This window comes from Phyllobates terribilis, unplaced genomic scaffold (genome assembly GCF_046119375.1).
Source record: "Phyllobates terribilis strain yellow unplaced genomic scaffold, ASM4611937v1 Scaffold_76__1_contigs__length_6945272, whole genome shotgun sequence".
In the NCBI taxonomy this organism is placed as follows: domain Eukaryota; kingdom Metazoa; phylum Chordata; class Amphibia; order Anura; family Dendrobatidae; genus Phyllobates; species Phyllobates terribilis.
In genome coordinates this window covers 2560969-2580092 of record NW_027362836.1, presented here as the reverse complement: position 1 = coordinate 2580092, position 19124 = coordinate 2560969, and the positions used below count along the sequence as shown (strand labels likewise).

The window sequence follows — 19124 nt, the reverse complement described above, 5'->3', positions numbered from 1 at the left end:
TGCCACACCATGAGAAGACCACATATTAGCACAACATAGTGACTGTCTGAATAATACCACATACAAGGGACAAATACCGCCACGCCATGACCATGGCACATAATGGCACCAGATAGTGACTGATAATGAAAATGTAAAAAAGCTCTGTATATAGAGTCAGTGTACAGATAATATAGAGATTATCAGTGACATTATACACAGGAGCTCTGTGTATAGTGTCAGTGTAGAGGTAATACAGTGATCATCAGTGACATTATACACAGGAGCTCTGTATATAGTGTCAGTGTACAGGTAATACAGTGATCACCAGTGACATTATACATAGGAGCTCTGTATATAGTGTCAGTGTACAGGAAATACAGGGATCACCAGTGACATTATACACAGGAGCTCTGTATATAGTGTCAGTGTACAGGTAATATAGTGATCACCAGTGACATTATGCATAGGAGCTCTGTATATAGTGTCAGTGTACAGGTAATATAGTGATCACCAGTGACATTATGCATAGGAGCTCTGTATATAGTGTCAGTGTACAGGTAATATAGTGATCACCAGTGACATTATGCACAGGAGCTCTGTATATAGTGTGAGTGTACAGGTAATATAGTGATCACCAGTGACATTATACACAGGAGCTCTGTATATAGTGTCAGTGTACAGGTAATATAGTGATCACCAGTGACATTATACACAGGAGCTCTGTGTATGGTGTCAGTGTACAGGTAATACAGGGATCACCAGTGACATTATGCACAGCTTTGTATATAGTGTCAGTGTGTGTGTGTATAGGAAATACAGGGATCACCAGTGACATTATACACAGGAGCTCTGTATATAGTGTCAGTGTACAGGTAATACAGTGATCACCAGTGACATTATGCACAGGAGCTCTGTATATAGTATCAGTGTGTGTGTGTATAGGTAATACAGGGATCACCAGTGACATTATACACAGGAGCTCTGTATATAGTGTCAGTGTACAGGTAATACAGTGATCACCAGTGACATTATACACAGGAGCTCTGTATATAGTGTCAGTGTACAGGTAATACAGTGATCACCAGTGACATTATGCACAGGAGCTCTGTATATAGTGTCAGTGTGTGTGTGTATAGGTAATACACATACTCACCAGTGATGTCTCTAGGTGAAGTTCTTTAACTGCAGACCGATATATCACATCTTCTATACAGGACTTATCTCTGCAGAAAATAACATAGTTAGCTATAACTGATCACTTCCAGAGCACAATCCACACTTTTCCCAAGATTTCTACACTGCATGAAATGACAAAAAAGAAACATAGCACTGCACTACACAGTAACAGTGCTCCAGTGTCATTCTGTGCCTGCTCATCTGTCAGCAGACATATTTGTCTGATGGCAAAGATCTAAGAGAGATGAAGACAGAAGACCTATGGATTCCGTTGGGAGTGAGGATTTTTCTTTATTAAAGATGGAGTCCCTAAATGTGTTTTATTTTTAATAATAATAAAAAAAAAAAAAATTCTGTCTTTTTTTTTCTGTTTACTAGAAATTGATGGTGGTTATGTCTAATTTGGCGTGAAACCATGAATTTCGGGCTTAGTACCAGCTGATAAGGCAAAGCTGGCCTGGTACTAACCCTATTTTTACCCAGGGTGCCACTCACCCCCAGGGCCGCTGGAAGAGCCGGGTAAAGCACCTGGAAATGGTGCCATGATGAATGCGCCATTTTCAGGGGTGGCTGTGGGCTGCGATTTTCAGCGTGGAGGGCCAAGAACGCTTGGGCCTTACCATGCTGCGAATCCCAGCCTCCAGCTGCCTTGTTTTATCTGGCTGGCGATCAACATATGGCGGGAAAAAAAAAAGTTAAGTTTAAAACAAATATTCGGCTTCTCTCTCTTTTGATCGCCAGCCAAGGTAAAGCCAGGCAGCTGGGGGTGGCAGTACGTAGCTGTCTGCTTTATCTGCGGTGAGAATCAAAAATTCATTTTTAAAATTTTCTTTTCACACTTTCATATGTGACAGACCCAACAGTCAATCGCAGATGCTGTCAAAGAGGATGGGCTTCTGTGATTGGCTGTTTGAGTAATGTACAATCAGCCCATACATTCTAGTATGGTACTATGTATGGGCAGCTTTCAGGTTACTCAAGCAGCCAGTCACAGACGCCCATTCTCTGTGTCAGCGTCTGTGATTAGCTGTTGGGACAGTCACACATATAGAAGTGTGAAAATAAATAAATAATAAAACAAAAATGACATAGCGCTCTGCAGAATTTTTGATTCTCAGCGCAGATAGAGGTGGCAGCCCGTACCTGTCTGCTTTATCTGCCTGGTTTTACCTTGACTGGCGATCAAAAGTCAGGAAAGCCCAATGTTTTTTTTAAATTATTTAAAAAAATAATTAAAAAAAAAAAATGCGTGGGCTCCCGCCATATTTTGATCGGGGGGGCTGGGGGCTGGGATTCTCAGCATGGTAAGGCCCAAGCATTCTGGGCCCCCCACGCTGAAAATGGCAGCCTGCAGACACCCCTGGAATTGGCGCATTCATCGTAGCGCCATTTCCAGGCACTTTATCCGGCTCTTCCAACGGCCCTGGTGGGGGGTGGCACGCTGGGTAATAATGGAGTTAATACCAGCTTTGTATTATCAGCTGGCACTAAGCCTGAAATTCATGGCGTCACGCCAAACTAGACATGGCCACCATGAATTTCTAGTAAACAGAAAAAAACACAACACAGAATTTTTTTTTAATAAAAATAAAACACAAAACACATGTAGGGACTCCATCTTTAATTAAAAACAAAACCCTTGCTCTGACGTAATCCACAGATCTTCTGTCTCCAGCTGAGCTACATCTTTGCCATCAGACAAATATGCCGGCTGACAGAGATGAGCAGGCACAGAATGACACTAGAACCCAGTTGTCAGAGAAGTGCTCAGCTGGCCTCCAGCCGCCGACGATGTTTTGCTGTGCGTTGCAAATAATGCATACTTTCAAACACATGCTTATTTTTGCAATGCAAGTCTACGGTACATTGCGTCTGCGCTGATTTACAACGGATCCGTTGTAACGCACAGCATAAACGCAATGTTAACCCAGCCTAACAGCAGCGAGAAGGGGAGACGGAGCCCTGGAGACCGCCTAGTCAGTCTACTGCTGGTACTATCATGCCCATTGCCCAGTATGTACTGCCAGCCTCTGTGGTATTAGCATTCAAGCTCACATGGCATGTCCTGCCAGCCAGCCACTGGTGTTAGTAGTAGCATGATAGTACCACACCACCAGTGGCTGGGCAATGGGCATGCATGATGGTACCACCAGTGGCTGGCAGGACATGCTGGGCATGATTCATGCCTAGTATGTCCTGCCAGCCTCCTTGGTACTATCACGCCCACCCACTATGTCCTGCCAGCCACTGGTGGTAGTACATGCTGCTGGGCATAGTACCAGTAACCAGAGGCTGGCAGCAGGACATGCTAGGCAATGGGCATGATGATAATCATGCCCATTGTCCAGCAGTATTTACTGCCAGCCCCGGCCAGGGGTCCTCCCAGTCACCCCTCCCCCCTATCCCTTCCCCCCACCCCTCCCCGTTTCATACTGACGCGTCGAGATGAGCTGCAGCTGCTGCCTGGAGCGACGCAGGGTCCGTACTCCACAGCGCGCACAGGAAGCAGTCCCAGGGCAATGACGTCATCACCCTGAGACTGACCTCCTGCGCACGCGCCGGCAGTGTCGCTGCCCAGAGGAGGCAGAGGGCCCATCACTAATCATATCGGCAGTGCTGCGAACCGGGGGGGGCCCTCTGTTCTCTGTACAGGGCCCAGAGGGGTTAGGGGGCGGGGCCATCAGGACCCGGGGGTTTTCCCGATCCTCCGGTGAGCCAGTCCGCCCTGCAGAGGGGCATATGTATACATGCAGGTCGGCCACATCCCAGTGGTGCAGACACATCCACACTGCACCCTGTATACTTGTGCACTGCCGTCTGCTGCAGTGGTAGGAGCCGCCTGAATGCATCTTCTTCCTGCCGGAGAGGAGCTTGTGGGCCTGTGCGGTGAGGAGGTGGACGCTGCGCACCTCCTGAGAAGTATATGGCACTCCATGTATCTGTGCACATAGTATACCACTCTAGTATATAGCAGAAAGGAGACAGCGACCAGAAGAGTCCAGGCATGTGGGTGATGCACATAATTATTATATTGATAACCAGGTGGAAGAGGAGGAAATGCAAAAAAAGGGGGGAATTAAAAACTATACGCAAAGGGGACGTCGAGACAGGAATTACAATTAACACCAGTGGGAATGGATCATGATTAGAACAGCAAAGGGATAATACAGAGAATCAAGCCCAAATTAATCCAGTATATAAAAATATATATACATATCATTAGCTAGATATATCTGTACATATGATTGTTTAATTATCATAAACTTTACATAAAGTGCAAGTGCCTCCAAAGAATAAATCTACATAAATTATATATCTCATATGTGAACAAATACAGGTGTTTCTCACTAAATTAGAATATCATCAAACAGTTATTGTTTATTTCTGTTAATGCTGATGATTATGGCTATACGAGTTTCACTTTTTTGTATTGAAGAACTGAAATAAATTAACTTTTTGATGATATTCTATTTTAGTGAGATGCACCTGTATATGTATATATACAAGGGCTGGTCCCTTATTATTTGGATGTCGGTGTGAATCCTGTAGAGAGTAGTGCACTGACTTGGGCATATGTGCTGTTGACAGATATGTATTTGTATCCACTTTAAGCGTTTTTAAAAAAGGTGACCACATGTGCATTGTACTCACACTATAGCAGATGCAGATCCCACTCCTGATTGGCGTCCACCCGATGTATGTTTCGGCTTCTTGTCTTCGTCAGGGGGTGGCATCATTCGGAAAGAGCTAAGAGTTAAACGGCCAACTATAGCCAATCAGGATGGAGGTATGTCTCCACCAACCAATGGGTGCTGAGGAGGCGCGGCGCGATACACAACGCGCACCAACGCTACGAGGAAACTATGTGACCTGTGATGCTGTGAGCACGTGATGTAGACACTTGATCGGGGGTCACGGGGCACATATAGATACAGTCGGGGAGGATGATGTGGAGACGTTCATGTGTATTGCCTCTTCAGCAGACATCTAATCTACTGATTGAGTGTAGATATATCGGATAAAGTGGAAAATCTTCTTAATTTATAATGATGGATAACGAGTATAGGTTATATACTACAGCAATACACAGGAATAGGGGGTAGTGAGTGTTACATGTATATAACCATAGGTGGATTATAATGAGGACGATCTGGGCTACCGCCCGGGGCCCCGAACCTCCAGGGGGCCCGGGGCTCCGGGGTGTCTATGGCCAGATTGTCCTCATTATATGTGCTGCGCCACGGCACATACCGGCAGACAGTGGGGGGGGGGCCCAGGATCGCTCCCCCAGCAGCGGCACACAGCCGCTGCTTCTTCTTCGGCCGGGCCAGCACTGCAGCAGTTAACTTCCCTGTGCTGGCCCGGCCGCGTCACTGCTAGGAGACACGGCCCTGTGCGCGGCCGTGTCTCCTAGCTGTGACGTCACGCAGTGCGCACCCGGCCTGCAGTGCTGCACCGGAAAAGAGCTGGAGCCGAGTCGGGGGATGGTGAGTGTGTGTGTGTGTATGTATATGTATGTATGTGTGTGTGTGTGCAGGCAGATGTCATTGTGTGATGTCTGTTTATATGTATTTTTGTGCTTCAAATGTGTTTATGCGTGTATGTATATGTCTGTATATGTTTGTGTGTGCGTGACTGCGTGCGGCTTCCTGCTGAGTATAGATGGCGCCGTGCGGCCTCCTGCTGTCTCTGGGGGGGCGCCGTGCGGCCTCCCGCTGTGTATAGATGGCGCCGTGCGGCCTCCTGCTGTCTTGGGGGGGGGGGGCGCCGTGCGGCCTCCCGCTGTGTATAGATGGCGCCGTGCGGCCTACTGCTGTCTCTGGGGGGGGGCGCGCCGTGCAGCCTCCCGCTGTGTATATATGGCGCTGTGCAGCCTCCCGCTGTGTATAGATGGCGCCGTGCGGCCTCCCGCTGTGTATAGATGGCATTGTGCGGCCCCCTGTGTATAGATGGCATCGTGCGGCCTTCCGCTGTTTATAGGTGGCGCCGTGGGGCCTCCCGCTGTGTATAGGTGGCGCCGTGCGGCCTCCCGCTGTGTATAGGTGGCGCCGCCCGCTGTGCATAGGTGGCGCCGTGCGGCCTCCCGCTGTGTATAGGTGGCGCCTCCCGCTGTGTATAGGTGGCGCCGTGCGGCCTCCCGCTGTGTATAGGTGGCGCCGTGCTGCCTCCCGCTGTGTATAGGTGGCGCCGTGCGGCCTCCCGCTGTGTATAGGTGGCGCCGTGCGGCCTCCCGCTGTGTATAGGTGGCGCCGTGTGGCCTCCCGCTGTGTATAGGTGACGCCGTACGGCCTCCTGCTGAGTATAGATGGCGCCCTGCGGCCTCCTGCTGTCTTTGGGGTCGGGGGCGCCGTGCAGCCTCCTGCTGAGTATAGATGGTGCCGTGCGGCCTCCTGCTGTCTCTGTGGGGGGGGCGCTGTGCGGCCTCCTGCTGTGTATAGATTGCGCCGTGCGGCCTCCTGCTCTCTCTGGGGGGGGCGCTGTGGGCCTCCCGCTGTGTATAGGTGGCGCCGCGTGGCCTCCCGCTGTGTATAGATGGCGCCGTGCGGCCTCCCGCTGTGTATAGATGGCGCCGTGCGGCCTCCCGCTGTGTATAGATGGCGCCGTGCGGCCTCCCGCTGTGTATAGATGGCGCCGTGCGGCCTCCCGCTGTGTATAGATGGCTACGTGCGGCCTCCCGCTGTGTATAGATGGCTATGTGCGGCCTCCCGCTGTGTATAGATGGCTACGTGCGGCCTCCCGCTGTGTATAGATGGCTACGTGCGGCCTCCCGCTGTGTATAGATGGCTACGTGCGGCCTCCTGCTGTGTATAGATGGCTACGTGCGGCCTCCTGCTGTGTATAGATGGCTACGTGCTGTAGCATCGGCGTCTCTGCCCCGTTCTAGGCAGAGACGCCGTCCCTCTCACCTCCCCGCTCCTGGCGCGGCGTCCTCCAGCGCTGCTCTCCCCGCTGCTTCCGGCACGCGCTCCTTCCCCGGTAGTGTGCTTAGGGCGCGCGCGCGCGCGCTCCCCCTCTCTTAAAGGGACCGCGCGCGCCGTCCTAAGGAGTCCCCGGCCAATTGCCGGAGGACCTCCCATATATAAGGCACTTCCTCCAAAATGGAGGTGCCCGAGCAATGTTGTAGCACTGTTCACTACTCTGCTTCAGCCCTCAGGTCCCGTTGCCAGTTACCTGCCAGATTCCTGCCAGTCTGCTGTCTAATTCCTGCCTGATATCCTGCTACCTGCCTGCTAGCCTGAGGTCCGACGGTCTGCCTTCCAACTTCTGTCAGTCTGTCTAAGGACCAGCTTGCCCGCTCACCTGGGAGCGCACATCTTCTACCTGCCTGCTTGCCTGAGGTCCGACGGTCTGCCTTCCAACTCCTGTCAGTCTGTCTAAGGACCAGCTTGCCCGCTCACCTGGGAGCGCTCATCTGCTGCCTGTCTGCTAGCCTACCAGGAGGCTCTGCCGTCACGTGCTGTGACCACCCGCCTGTCCAGAGACTCCTGCCCGCTCACCTGGGAGCGCTCATCTGCTACCTGTCTGTTGGTCTTCCTGGAGGCTCCGCCGTCACATGCTGTGACCACCCGATTATCCAGAGACTCTCGCCTGCTCACCTGGGAGCTCACGTCTATCATCTGCCGCCACAGGTCGTACCAATCCTTTACCCAGAGACTGCCCCGGTCACTTGCCGTGACCTCCTGCCCGTTCATCCAGAGACTGCCCCGGTCACTTGCCGTGACCTCCTGTCCGTTCATTCAGAGACTGTCCCAGTCACCTGCTGTGACTGCCTGCCCGTCTACCCTGGTCACCACCCGCTCCCTTACAAGGACCGCCCCCTTGTATAGTAGCTCAGAGGTTCCGCCTCCCAGACCCGTTACAGTTTGCTCGGGCCATGGAACCCGGTGGCACCCAAGCTCCCTCGCTCTCGGACCTGTGTCATGAACTTTCCCGTCAGAGGTCCCAACAGGAGTCCATCCTGGGTCACCTGCGGAATGTCAATTCTCGCCTGGACACTCTGACTGCTCTGCCTGCAACCACCGCCAGTGCCATGACTCGCAATCCGGCAGCTCCACTGCCAACTAATAACATGGTATCCTACACCCGGACCCCGGCTTTCTGCACCTCCTCGTTTCGGAGGCGACTCCGCCCAGGCTCGGGGCTTCATAAATCAGTGCACCCTGCACTTTGAACTCCTGTCTCACCAGTTTAACTCCGACAGGGCCAAAATTGCCTTCATCATGTCCCATCTCACCGGAGAGGCCCTGGCCTGGCTAAATCCTCTATGGGAGAGAGGAGACCCCCTGGTGTCCGACTTGCCTGCCTTTCTCACGGCTTTCCGGAAAGTCTTCGACGAACCCGGACGGAAGACCTCATCCGCATCATCTCTGCTACGCCTCCGTCAGGGAAGTCTCACCGTGGGCCAATATGCCATACGGTTCCGTACCCTTGCCTCGGAGCTGGCCTGGGATAATGACGCTCTGGTTTCCGTCTTCTGGGAGGGTCTGTCCGGCCGTATAAAAGATGAACTTGCCGGTCGGGATATTCCTACCACTCTCGATGACCTAATAACTCTTGCCACCCGGATTGACCTGCGGTTCCAGGAGCGTGCCAAAGAGGTCACCCGTGAGAGGAGGTTTCCACGTCTAGGTCCTACTTTTCAGAAACCCGTCACTCCCTCCGTCTCTCCTCAGCTACACTCTCCTGAGCCTATGCAGGTCGACCAGACCAAGATGGTCGGTTCTCGCCAAGAATCTCGCCGAGCCGAGGGAAGCTGTTTCTATTGTGGCAGTATGAAGCACTTCATCCGTTCCTGCCCGGAAAAGCCGGGAAACGCCAGTGTCTAGGACCACTCGGAGAGGTCGTCCTAGACAAAAGTAAGCCCTCTCCGTCTCTGACCTTACCGGTCTCTATTGCTTGGGGAGAAAACCGTCTCTTTGAACTCGCCCATCTGGATTCTGGAGCTGCTGGAAACCTCATCTCCCAGTCTCTGGTAGAGAGATACCATATTCCCACCAAGTCCCTGGCTGAACCATTGTCAGTCGCCTCCGTGGATGGAAGACTTCTCTCGGAGACCATCCTGCTCGTCACCGAACCCATAACCCTGCAGGTGGGAATGCTGCACTCTGAGGAGATCTCATTCCATGTGCTGTCCGGACTTTCTCACTACCTGTTGCTAGGTCTACCTTGGCTCCAGACACATGAACCCGTATTGAACTGGCGGTCCGGTGGAGTACTCCGATGGAGTCCTGACTGCCATAGGACCTGCCTGGTCCCGGTCCGTCCACTTCGCCCTCAGCCTACTCCAGCTAACTTACCTGGTCTCCCGGCTCCCTACTGGCCCTATGCGGACGTCTTCGGTAAGAAGGAAGCTGAGACGTTGCCACCCCATAGGCCATACGATTGCCCGATCGACCTGGTACCTGGCACCACTCCTCCCCGTGGGCGTATCTACCCGTTGTCTGCAGCCGAGACCCGAGCCATGTCTGAGTACATTGAAGAGAATCTGGCTAGGGGATTTATCCGAAAATCTACCTCCCCGGCTGGAGCCGGATTCTTCTTTGTCAAAAAGAAAGACGGCTCGCTACGTCCCTGTATTGACTACAGAGGACTCAATCTCATCACGGTAAAAAACAAATATCCCCTGCCACTCATCTCCGAATTGTTTGACCGTCTCAAGGGCGCCAGGATCTTCTCCAAGCTGGATCTACGAGGAGCGTATAATCTGGTCCGTATCCATCAAGGAGACGAGTGGAAGACAGCATTCAATACCCGGGACGGTCACTACGAGTACCTTGTGATGCCCTTCGGTCTCTGTAATGCTCCCGCTGTCTTTCAGGAACTAGTCAACGACATCTTCCGTGACCTCCTGTACTCCTGCGTAGTGGTATACCTGGACGATATCTTGGTCTTCTCTCCGGATCTCCCCACACACCGGAGGGATGTTCGTCAGGTCCTGCTTAGGCTTCGGCAGAACCACCTTTACGCCAAATACGAGAAGTGCCTCTTCAATCAGACCTCCCTTCCGTTCTTGGGCTATGTCATCTCCCAAACAGGTCTGCAAATGGATCCCGAGAAGCTCTCTTCCGTTCTAAAATGGCCTCGTCCTGAAGGTTTGAAGGCGATACAGCGATTCCTGGGCTTCGCTAATTATTATCGTCTTTTCATCCCACACTTCTCGTCTCGGACTGCTCCCATATCTGCACTTACCCGTAAGGGGGCTAACCCCAGGACATGGTCGCCTGAAGCCGAGGAGGCCTTCCTTTCCCTAAAGAAAGCCTTCGCCTCTACTCCCGTCCTGCACCGTCCAGACTGTAATAAACAATTCTACCTGGAGGTTGATGCCTCCTCCTCCGGAGCCAGAGCGGTGCTCACCCAGAAGTCTTCTACTGGGAGAATGGTAACGTGCGGCTTCTTCTCCAAAATCTTCTCCTCGTCGGAGCGCAACTACTCCATTGGAGACCGGGAATTGCTAGCCATCAAATTGGCACTGGGAGAGTGGCGCTATCTGCTTGAAGGGGCTCTCTACCCGGTAATTATCTACACGGATCACAAAAACCTGGCATATCTCCAAAATGCCCAGAGACTCAATCCTCGCCAGGCCCGGTGGTCGTTGTTTTTTGCCCGCTTCGACTTCATTCTTCATTTCCGTTCGGCGGACAAGAACGTCAAAGCTGATGCCTTGTCCCGGTCCTTCCTGTCCTCCGATCAAGAGGAGGAACCTACGCACATCATCGACTCCTCCAAGGTGATGAATGTGGCCCCCTTGGATCTGACTCGTCTTCCACCCGGTAAGACGTTCGTAGCTGTGCCAGATCGGGAGAGGGTTCGTCGCTGGGGACATTCTTCTAAACTAGCTGGCCATGCTGGCCAAAAGAAGACCTTTCAACTTATTACCCGGCATTACTGGTGGCCTACCCTGTGTAAGGACGTGGTAGACTTCGTCGCGGCCTGTTCATCCTGTGCCCGTAACAAAGTTCCCCGACATCTACCTGCCGGCCATCTCCTGCCCCTTCCCGTACCTGCTGCTCCTTGGCAACACATCGCTATGGACTTTATCACCGACCTTCCAGTTTCTGCCGGTTGTACTGTCATTTGGGTTGTCGCTGACCGTTTTTCTAAGATGGCCCACTTCATTCCCCTGCCTGGTCTTCCGTCTGCACCCGAGCTGGCTAAAGACTTTATCCGCCACATCTTCCGTCTCCATGGTCTGCCCCTCCACATCGTGTCGGATCGTGGGGTTCACTTCACCTCTCGCTTCTGGAGAGCCACATGTAAGCTGCTGGACATTACCCTGGATTTCTCCTCCGCTTACCACCCTCAGTCCAATGGTCAAGTGGAGCGGATCAATCAGATCTTGTCCAGCTACCTCCGGCACTTCGTTGATGCTCACCACTCGGACTGGGTGGATCTCCTACCATGGGCCGAGTTCTCTTATAACAACCATGAGAGCGAGTCCTCTTCCAAATCCCCGTTCTTTATAGTCGGTGGCCAACATCCCCGGATTCCACTTCCTGTCTCCGTTTCTGTGGACAACCCTGCTGCGGAGTCTCTTGTCAGCGAATTTTCTACTATTTGGGAGAGCACCAGGTCCGCTCTTCTTCTCTCCTCTGAGCGGATGAAGAGATATGCTGATAAGAGACGTCTGGATCCGCCCCAATTCCGTCCGGGAGACAAGGTTTGGCTCTCATCCAAACATGTGCGGCTCAAAGTACCCTCCTACAAGTTGGGTCCTCGATTCATTGGCCCCTTCGAAGTCCTCAGGCAAATTAACCCTGTGGCCTACAAATTAAAACTCCCGGCCACCCTACGGATCCCCAACTCCTTCCACGTATCTCTCCTCAAACCCGTTGTCTTTAACTTTTTTTCCAAAAATCCAGGTGCCCCTCCTGCTCCGGTTTCCGTTGATGACATCTTTGAGGTAGAGAGTATTCTGGCCTCCAAGAGGGTAAGAGGAAAAACCTTTTTTCTGGTAGATTGGAAGGGGTTTGGTCCTGAGGAGAGAACTTGGGAACCCAGGGAGAACATCAACGCCCCGCTTCTCCTTGAGAAATTTCTTTCTGGCCAAAAAAAGAGGGGGCCTAAAGGGGGGGGTACTGTAGCATCGGCGTCTCTGCCCCGTTCTAGGCAGAGACGCCGTCCCTCTCACCTCCCCGCTCCTGGCGCGGCGTCCTCCAGCGCTGCTCTCCCCGCTGCTTCCGGCACGCGCTCCTTCCCCGGCAGTATGCTTAGGGCGCGCGCGCTCCCCTTCTCTTAAAGGGACCGCACGCGCCGTCCTAAGGAGTCCCCGGCCAATTGCCGGAGGACCTCCCATATATAAGGCACCTCCTCCAAAATGGAGGTGCCCGAGCAATGTTGTAGCACTGTTCACTACTCTGCTTCAGCCCTCAGGTCCCGTTGCCAGTTACCTGCCAGATTCCTGCCAGTCTGCTGTCTAATTCCTGCCTGATATCCTGCTACCTGCCTGCTAGCCTGAGGTCCGACGGTCTGCCTTCCAACTTCTGTCAGTCTGTCTAAGGACCAGCTTGCCCGCTCACCTGGGAGCGCACATCTTCTACCTGCCTGCTTGCCTGAGGTCCGACGGTCTGCCTTCCAACTCCTGTCAGTCTGTCTAAGGACCAGCTTGCCCGCTCACCTGGGAGCGCTCATCTGCTGCCTGTCTGCTAGCCTACCAGGAGGCTCTGCCGTCACGTGCTGTGACCACCCGCCTGTCCAGAGACTCCTGCCCGCTCACCTGGGAGCGCTCATCTGCTACCTGTCTGTTGGTCTTCCTGGAGGCTCCGCCGTCACATGCTGTGACCACCCGATTATCCAGTGACTCTCGCCTGCTCACCTGGGAGCTCACGTCTATCATCTGCCGCCACAGGTCGTACCAATCCTTTACCCAGAGACTGCCCCGGTCACTTGCCGTGACCTCCTGCCCGTTCATCCAGAGACTGCCCCGGTCACTTGCCGTGACCTCCTGTCCGTTCATTCAGAGACTGTCCCAGTCACCTGCTGTGACTGCCTGCCCGTCTACCCTGGTCGCCACCCGCTCCCTTACAAGGACCGCCCCCTTGTATAGTAGCTCAGAGGTTCCGCCTCCCAGACCCATTACACGCGCGGCCTCCCGCTGTGTATAGATGGCTACGTGCGGCCTCCTGCTGTGTATAGATGGCTACGTGTGGCCTCCAGCTGTGTATAGATGGTTACGTGTGCTCAATATTGAGTCATGCAATTAATGTAAGGCTATGTGCCCACGATGCAGAAATGCTCCGGATTTTTTTTGAGCGTTTCCGCATCTACCTGGCAGAAAAAACGCATGCGGATTGTACATGCTTTTTTCCTGCCTGGGACTTGCTGATGTGAAGCGTTCTTCACTTGCATTTCCGCATGCGGGTTGACAAGCGCTTTCCAAGCGATTTTAGCATCACTTGGAAAGTGCTTGACAACTTGGTCACACTATATAAATACATGCAACCGGCATGGATTTATATAGTGTGACCATAAAAGAATGGTAAAAAATAAATATATAATTACATTCTGATGGCCTGCCGACGTCAGCGGTCGCGTGACCCGTCACATGACTAAATGACGTCACGGCAGGTCCTTTTCAGACCATCGCGAGCTGCCGGCAAGCCAGGACGCATCGGATAAAGACACCGGGGGCCATCAGAAGGTAAGTATAATATTTATTTTTTATTTTATTCTTTTTTTACAGGTTCTATGGTACCCGAGTCCGGAGGACAGTCTCCTCTTCTCCAAACCCGGGTACCATCCGCACATTGAAGCGCATGGATTCTGCATGTACAGATGCAGTGATTCGGATTCCATGTGTTCTAATGCAAGTCAATGGCGGCGAAAGCGCCACGCTTCCGCAAAATAATTGGTAGTGCAGCGGATTTTTCCGCAATGATAATCCGCAGCGGAAATTTACACAGCATGTGCACAGCACATGCGGATTATCATTGGGGAACATGGCAGGCCTTCTATCAAGCGTTTTTAAGCGTTTCTGCAGCGGAATTGCCACCACGGAAACGCTTAAAAAAAGCATAGTGGGCACACAGCCTAAAAAAATTATTATAATTAATATTGTGTTCTCCCCGCCTCAGCACAACGCAGAACACGAGCTCCTCATCACCAGTCCTCCTGTCCCGGCACAATGTGCGCACTGCTGCAGCAGCAGGTGGAATAGTGTCCACTGGACTGAGAAGGCCCCGCCCCTTCCGGTGACATCATGATTCCATGAAATCACTCCTCCCCCTCAAGAAATCAACTCCAATCTAGACACTCCCTTGTTGCTGGGGCGTGGTGACCCTGTAGCTGGGTGATTGCAGTCAGAGTAGTGGTGTTTGGCGTCTGTACTACAGGTAAGAAGATGGGAATGTGCCAAGGTGATTACTACATTCAGTACAATAAGTAGCTAGCTGTAGGTGTGCAGAATCCCACTCCCAATATTGTCAGGGTCTCGCACCCCCTCGTGTCGTGGGCTGTCAGGCTCCCGCACCCCTTCATGTCGTGGGCTGTCAGGCTCCCGCACCCCCTCGTGTCGTGGGCTGTCTGGCTCCCGCACCCCTCGTGTCGTGGGCTGTCGGGCTCCCGCGCCCCCTCGTGTCGTGGGCTGTCAGGCTCCCGCACCCTTCATGTCGTGGGCTGTCAGGCTCCCGCACCCCCTCGTGTCGTGGGCTGCCAGGCTCCCGCACCCCCTCGTGTCGTGGGCTGCCAGGCTCCCGCACCCCCTCGTGTCGTGGGCTGCCAGGCTCCCGCATCCCCTCGTGTCGTGGGCTGTCAGGCTCCCGCACCCCCTGGTGTCGTGGGCTGCAGGCTCCCGCACCCCCTCGTGTCGTGGGCTGCCAGGCTCCCGCACCCCTTCGTGTCGTGGGCTGTCAGGCTCCCGCACCCCCTCGTGTCGAGGGCTTTCAGGCTCCCGCACCCCCTCGTGTCGTGGGCTGCCAGGCTCCCGCACCCCCTCGTGTCGTGGCCTGTCAGGGTCCCGCACCCCCTCGTGTCGTGGGCTGCCAGGCTCCCGCACCCCCTCGTGTCGTGGGCTGCCAGGCTCCCGCACCCCCTCCTGTCGTGGGCTGTCGGGCTCCCGCACCCCCTCGTGTCGTGGGCTGTCAGGCTCCCGCACCCCCTCGTGTCGTGGGCTGCCATGCTCCCGCACCCCCTCGCGTCGAGGGCTGTCAGGCTCCCGCCCCCCGTCTTGTCGTGGGCTGTCAGGCTCCCGCACCCCCTCGTGTCGTGGGCTGTCAGGCTCCCGCACCCCCTCGTGTCGTGGGCTGTCAGGCTCCCGCACCCACTCTTGTCGTGGGCTGCCAGGCTCCCGCACCCCCTCTTGTCGTGGGCTGCCAGGCTCCCGCACCCCCTCTTGTCGTGGGCTGCCAGGCTCCCGCACCCCCTCGTGCCGTGGGCTGTCGGGCTCCCGCGCCTCCCCCCCTCGTGTCGTGGGCTGCCAGGCTCCCGCACCCCCTCTTGTCGTGGGCTGCCAGGCTCCCGCACCCCCTCGTGTCGAGGGCTGTCAGGCTCCCGCACCCCCTCATGTCGTCGGCTGTCAGGCTCCCGCACTCTCCCCTTGTCGTCTGTGGAGAAGATTAATACATATTTTCATTTTTCAGGTTTTCTCTTATAAAACAAGATTCATGAGCTTCTGTCTTTGACCGAAAAAATGGCGTCTGACAAGTCGCTGCTGTCTGCAGAAATGAACACAAACATGGAGGAAGCGCTGTATGAACAGATGCTGATGAAGGTACGAAAGATGAATTGGAGAGGCCAGCAATCACCGGGTGAATGTCTCCTCCGTCAGCCGCTGGGGGCGCGGCAGTCTCCAACATTTACCTAATGTGTATTGTTGGCTTTAGACCCCTCACAGTTGTACTATTTTGGTGCAGGAAAAATCAGTTTGCAGAACCATCCTGTTCATGTTACTCACTGATTCTCACTTGTTGCCTCATTTCAGGCCAAACAGGAGATGCAGAGCAGAATACCGAACTTACCAGAAAGCAGAGATCAGACCCCAGCCGGGTGAGATGGGCGTCCTCTGATTATTATCCAGATTACTTTGTGCATATTATGTGACAGATACCACAGTGGGGTCTTATTGACTGCAACGGTCACATGATGCAACCAACGTGGGGGGTCACATAATTTCTTATGCAGTTGATTACATGTAAATGCTGCTTGGCTTTTGCCGATTTTATTGTGTTTTTGTTCACTTTTTGTTTTTATTTCTGTGTTAGGTTTCAGCATTAAAACTCGCACATCCAAAAATACCAAAATCTTTATTAACATCTGCAAGTCGAACTAGATCCCAGCGGCCCCGGAACTGACGGAGCAGGAGTTAGTCAGCATCCTGGAATCTGATGATCCCTCCGGCTATCGAGTCCCCATGAGCCTTGGAGAGCCCCACGTTGAAGTTGATAATAGTACGTTTTTTTTTAATACAGTGCTTCTCTTTTTAAAGGGATAGTCCAGAGATATCCTTAAAGGGGTTAAAATAGCAAGTATTACAACTTACTAATCCTCAATGGTCAAAGGTGCCATCTCCACAGGTTCTGGTAGGTCCACTTCCAGTCTGCGGACAAAAGTTTGACATCTTGTTGTTGACTTTTGAACTTTTTTGGTTTAGATTTGGGACTTAGAGGGATTGTCCACTACTTGGATTCCCCTTTAAGAACTTATACCACTTATTCATAGCAGCCCTACTAAGGTCAATGGATTGAGTCGGCACCGCAAAGTATCTAAGTCCTGGTGCACTTTGTCCTACAGGTGGAGGCGGCTGCTCGGCGTACGACATAGTGATTAATGGCACCTTCTTTGAGAAAATTACGGTAACTGCAATTGCTTATTCCGACATACGAGCTGTCTGCTCTCCTTTGTGTCAGCTCCTTACTTTGTATTTTTTTATTAGAATAATGAGCTTTTCAGGGAATTTTTTATCACCGTGGCCATGGAGGGACTAGAGAACAAGTACGAAATGGAGCTGTCAAGAGGTAACGACCGCATCACTGATCTTTTCCTTGATTTTTCCATCGACCACACAAGGACTTGTTCTTTCGTGGAGCAAGTTTACCATATAATATATTGAACATTTTTATGTACCAGCCTGTTGTATGGCACCGTATCAAATGCCTTTGAAAAGTCCAGATAGACAACATCCACTAAGTTTCCCTGGTCCAACCTGAACTTACCTCCCCATAGAATCTTTTCAGATTAGTTTGCAGGACAGATCCCTCATAATCATATGTTTAGGTTATTCTTATTGGGGTGCTCCAGGTTAGTATCTCTTAGAAAACCCTCAAAGTTGTTGCCCACAGTACAAGTTAAACTTACGGACCTATAAATTCCAGGCTCAGATGTTATCCCCTTCTTGAATATTGGTACCACATTTGCTATGTGGGTGTAACCCTGGTGGATATGGACCCACTGCCCCACGGGAGGGTTGTGACTAGGCGTCTACTGGTCTCCACTAGAACCTCTGGTGGTGAGGATAGACTGGGCCGCCGGTAGACACCAGGTACCACTTCAGTGCAGTTCTCGGGACTGCAGCAGCATTCCGGAGGTACCAGGGTACCAGACTCAGGAGAGCGAAGACAAGGACTAGGTCAGACAGTCTGAGATCAGGGCAGGAAGCACAGGTTCAGGATAGAGAAAAATGGCAAGGGGGACAGGGGTTTTTGATACCAGAAAACTCCTTTAACGCTTGCAACCTCTGTTGCTTGACTGCTACTCAAACAGTCAAATCAGTCAGTAAGAATTTAGGGAACTTCCATGGCGATATTTTGCATCAGTATTTGTTAGCAGACGCCAGGAGTGGATCCAAAACAGAAGAGGTGAAAGTGTTTCAGTTACTATTTTTCACTGTGTTTGTTCCCCTCTGGTTTTCAGCTTACAAATACTGATGTAAATTAGTGCCCAAAATACTCACTGTGTGAATGAGGCGATGAAGCTGCTTGTAGTACTGTAATAGAAGTCCTTATTCTGAGGATGAGTTCTGTAATTCTTGTCTTCTCTGCTCCATCAAACTCCCCAGAGCAGGGGCAACCCCTGGAGCAAAACTTCTGGCGACAGATGTCCAGATGTATGACTCAGTGATGTGTGATGGACCCCGACTCCCAAACAAAATGAATCAGACACATACAAAATAAATACACAAATCATTGCAATTAGGTGTCAAACGTTCTCAACTTTATTTAAATTTACATGACACCGAAAATGGCACAACCCTCGACTCACGAAGAGTCACCCTCCAGCGCTCAGGAGAGGAAAACCCCCTGTGGAGGAAACCTCTAGGGAACCATGGCTGGAGGGCTGCCCTTCCCTTGGGCTTAGAGAGTTAGTGCCGATATATGACGGAGTTTTAGAATTTCTACATATTTACAGAGAACGACATAACAAATATAGACTATTAATGTGATAAACTGGATGTGGGAGAGATCTGGCTGCGATATCTGTCACCACATTTATTGCTGGAACGAATTTAGTTGATCTGATTTCCCAGGTGGATCTACCACTTCTCCCTTACAGATCCAGCTCCGTCTCTCAAGATGTTGGGTACTTGGTTACAGGGGTTGCTCATTATGGATAATCCCTAATAGGATGAGTATCCCCTCCCCCTCCCAATTTATCACCCATTAAAGTCAAGGATCCATCCATGAACTCCCAAAGAAGAGCAGCTCTTTGTACATAGTAACAGAAGGGGATCCTGTTTTGGGGACCCCCCCTCTGTTACCTTCCCTTCCCCCCGGGGTGTCTAAGAAGACAACCCCTTTCCCTGCTAGAACCTCCAAATTACACCAACATTGGCACATTACGTGGGGTGGTCAAGCTCAAGGTCCTCAGGCGCATCATCAGTAATGGCGCTGATCATGGCAGCGCGGCATTCTTTTATGGAATCTTCTTTATGACACTTGTTTATGCCCTCACAATAGTTGTCATGGTTACTACAAGGGCTATTACTGATGCAGGGTCCAAGTATTAACCCTTTCATCATTGGTAATTCACTTTCATTA

At 52.2% G+C, this 19124-nt stretch overlaps 1 long non-coding RNA gene across 1 annotated transcript; it reads left to right on the top strand.

The window, feature by feature from the left end:
* The first annotated feature begins 15734 nt into the window (after positions 1 to 15734).
* Positions 15735 to 17105, top strand: LOC141196864 (uncharacterized). Its single transcript, XR_012269254.1, has 5 exons — positions 15735 to 15862; positions 16073 to 16137; positions 16353 to 16538; positions 16882 to 16943; positions 17024 to 17105. It is a non-coding gene; the product is annotated as an uncharacterized lncRNA (long non-coding RNA).
* Positions 17106 to 19124: the final 2019 nt, after the last annotated feature.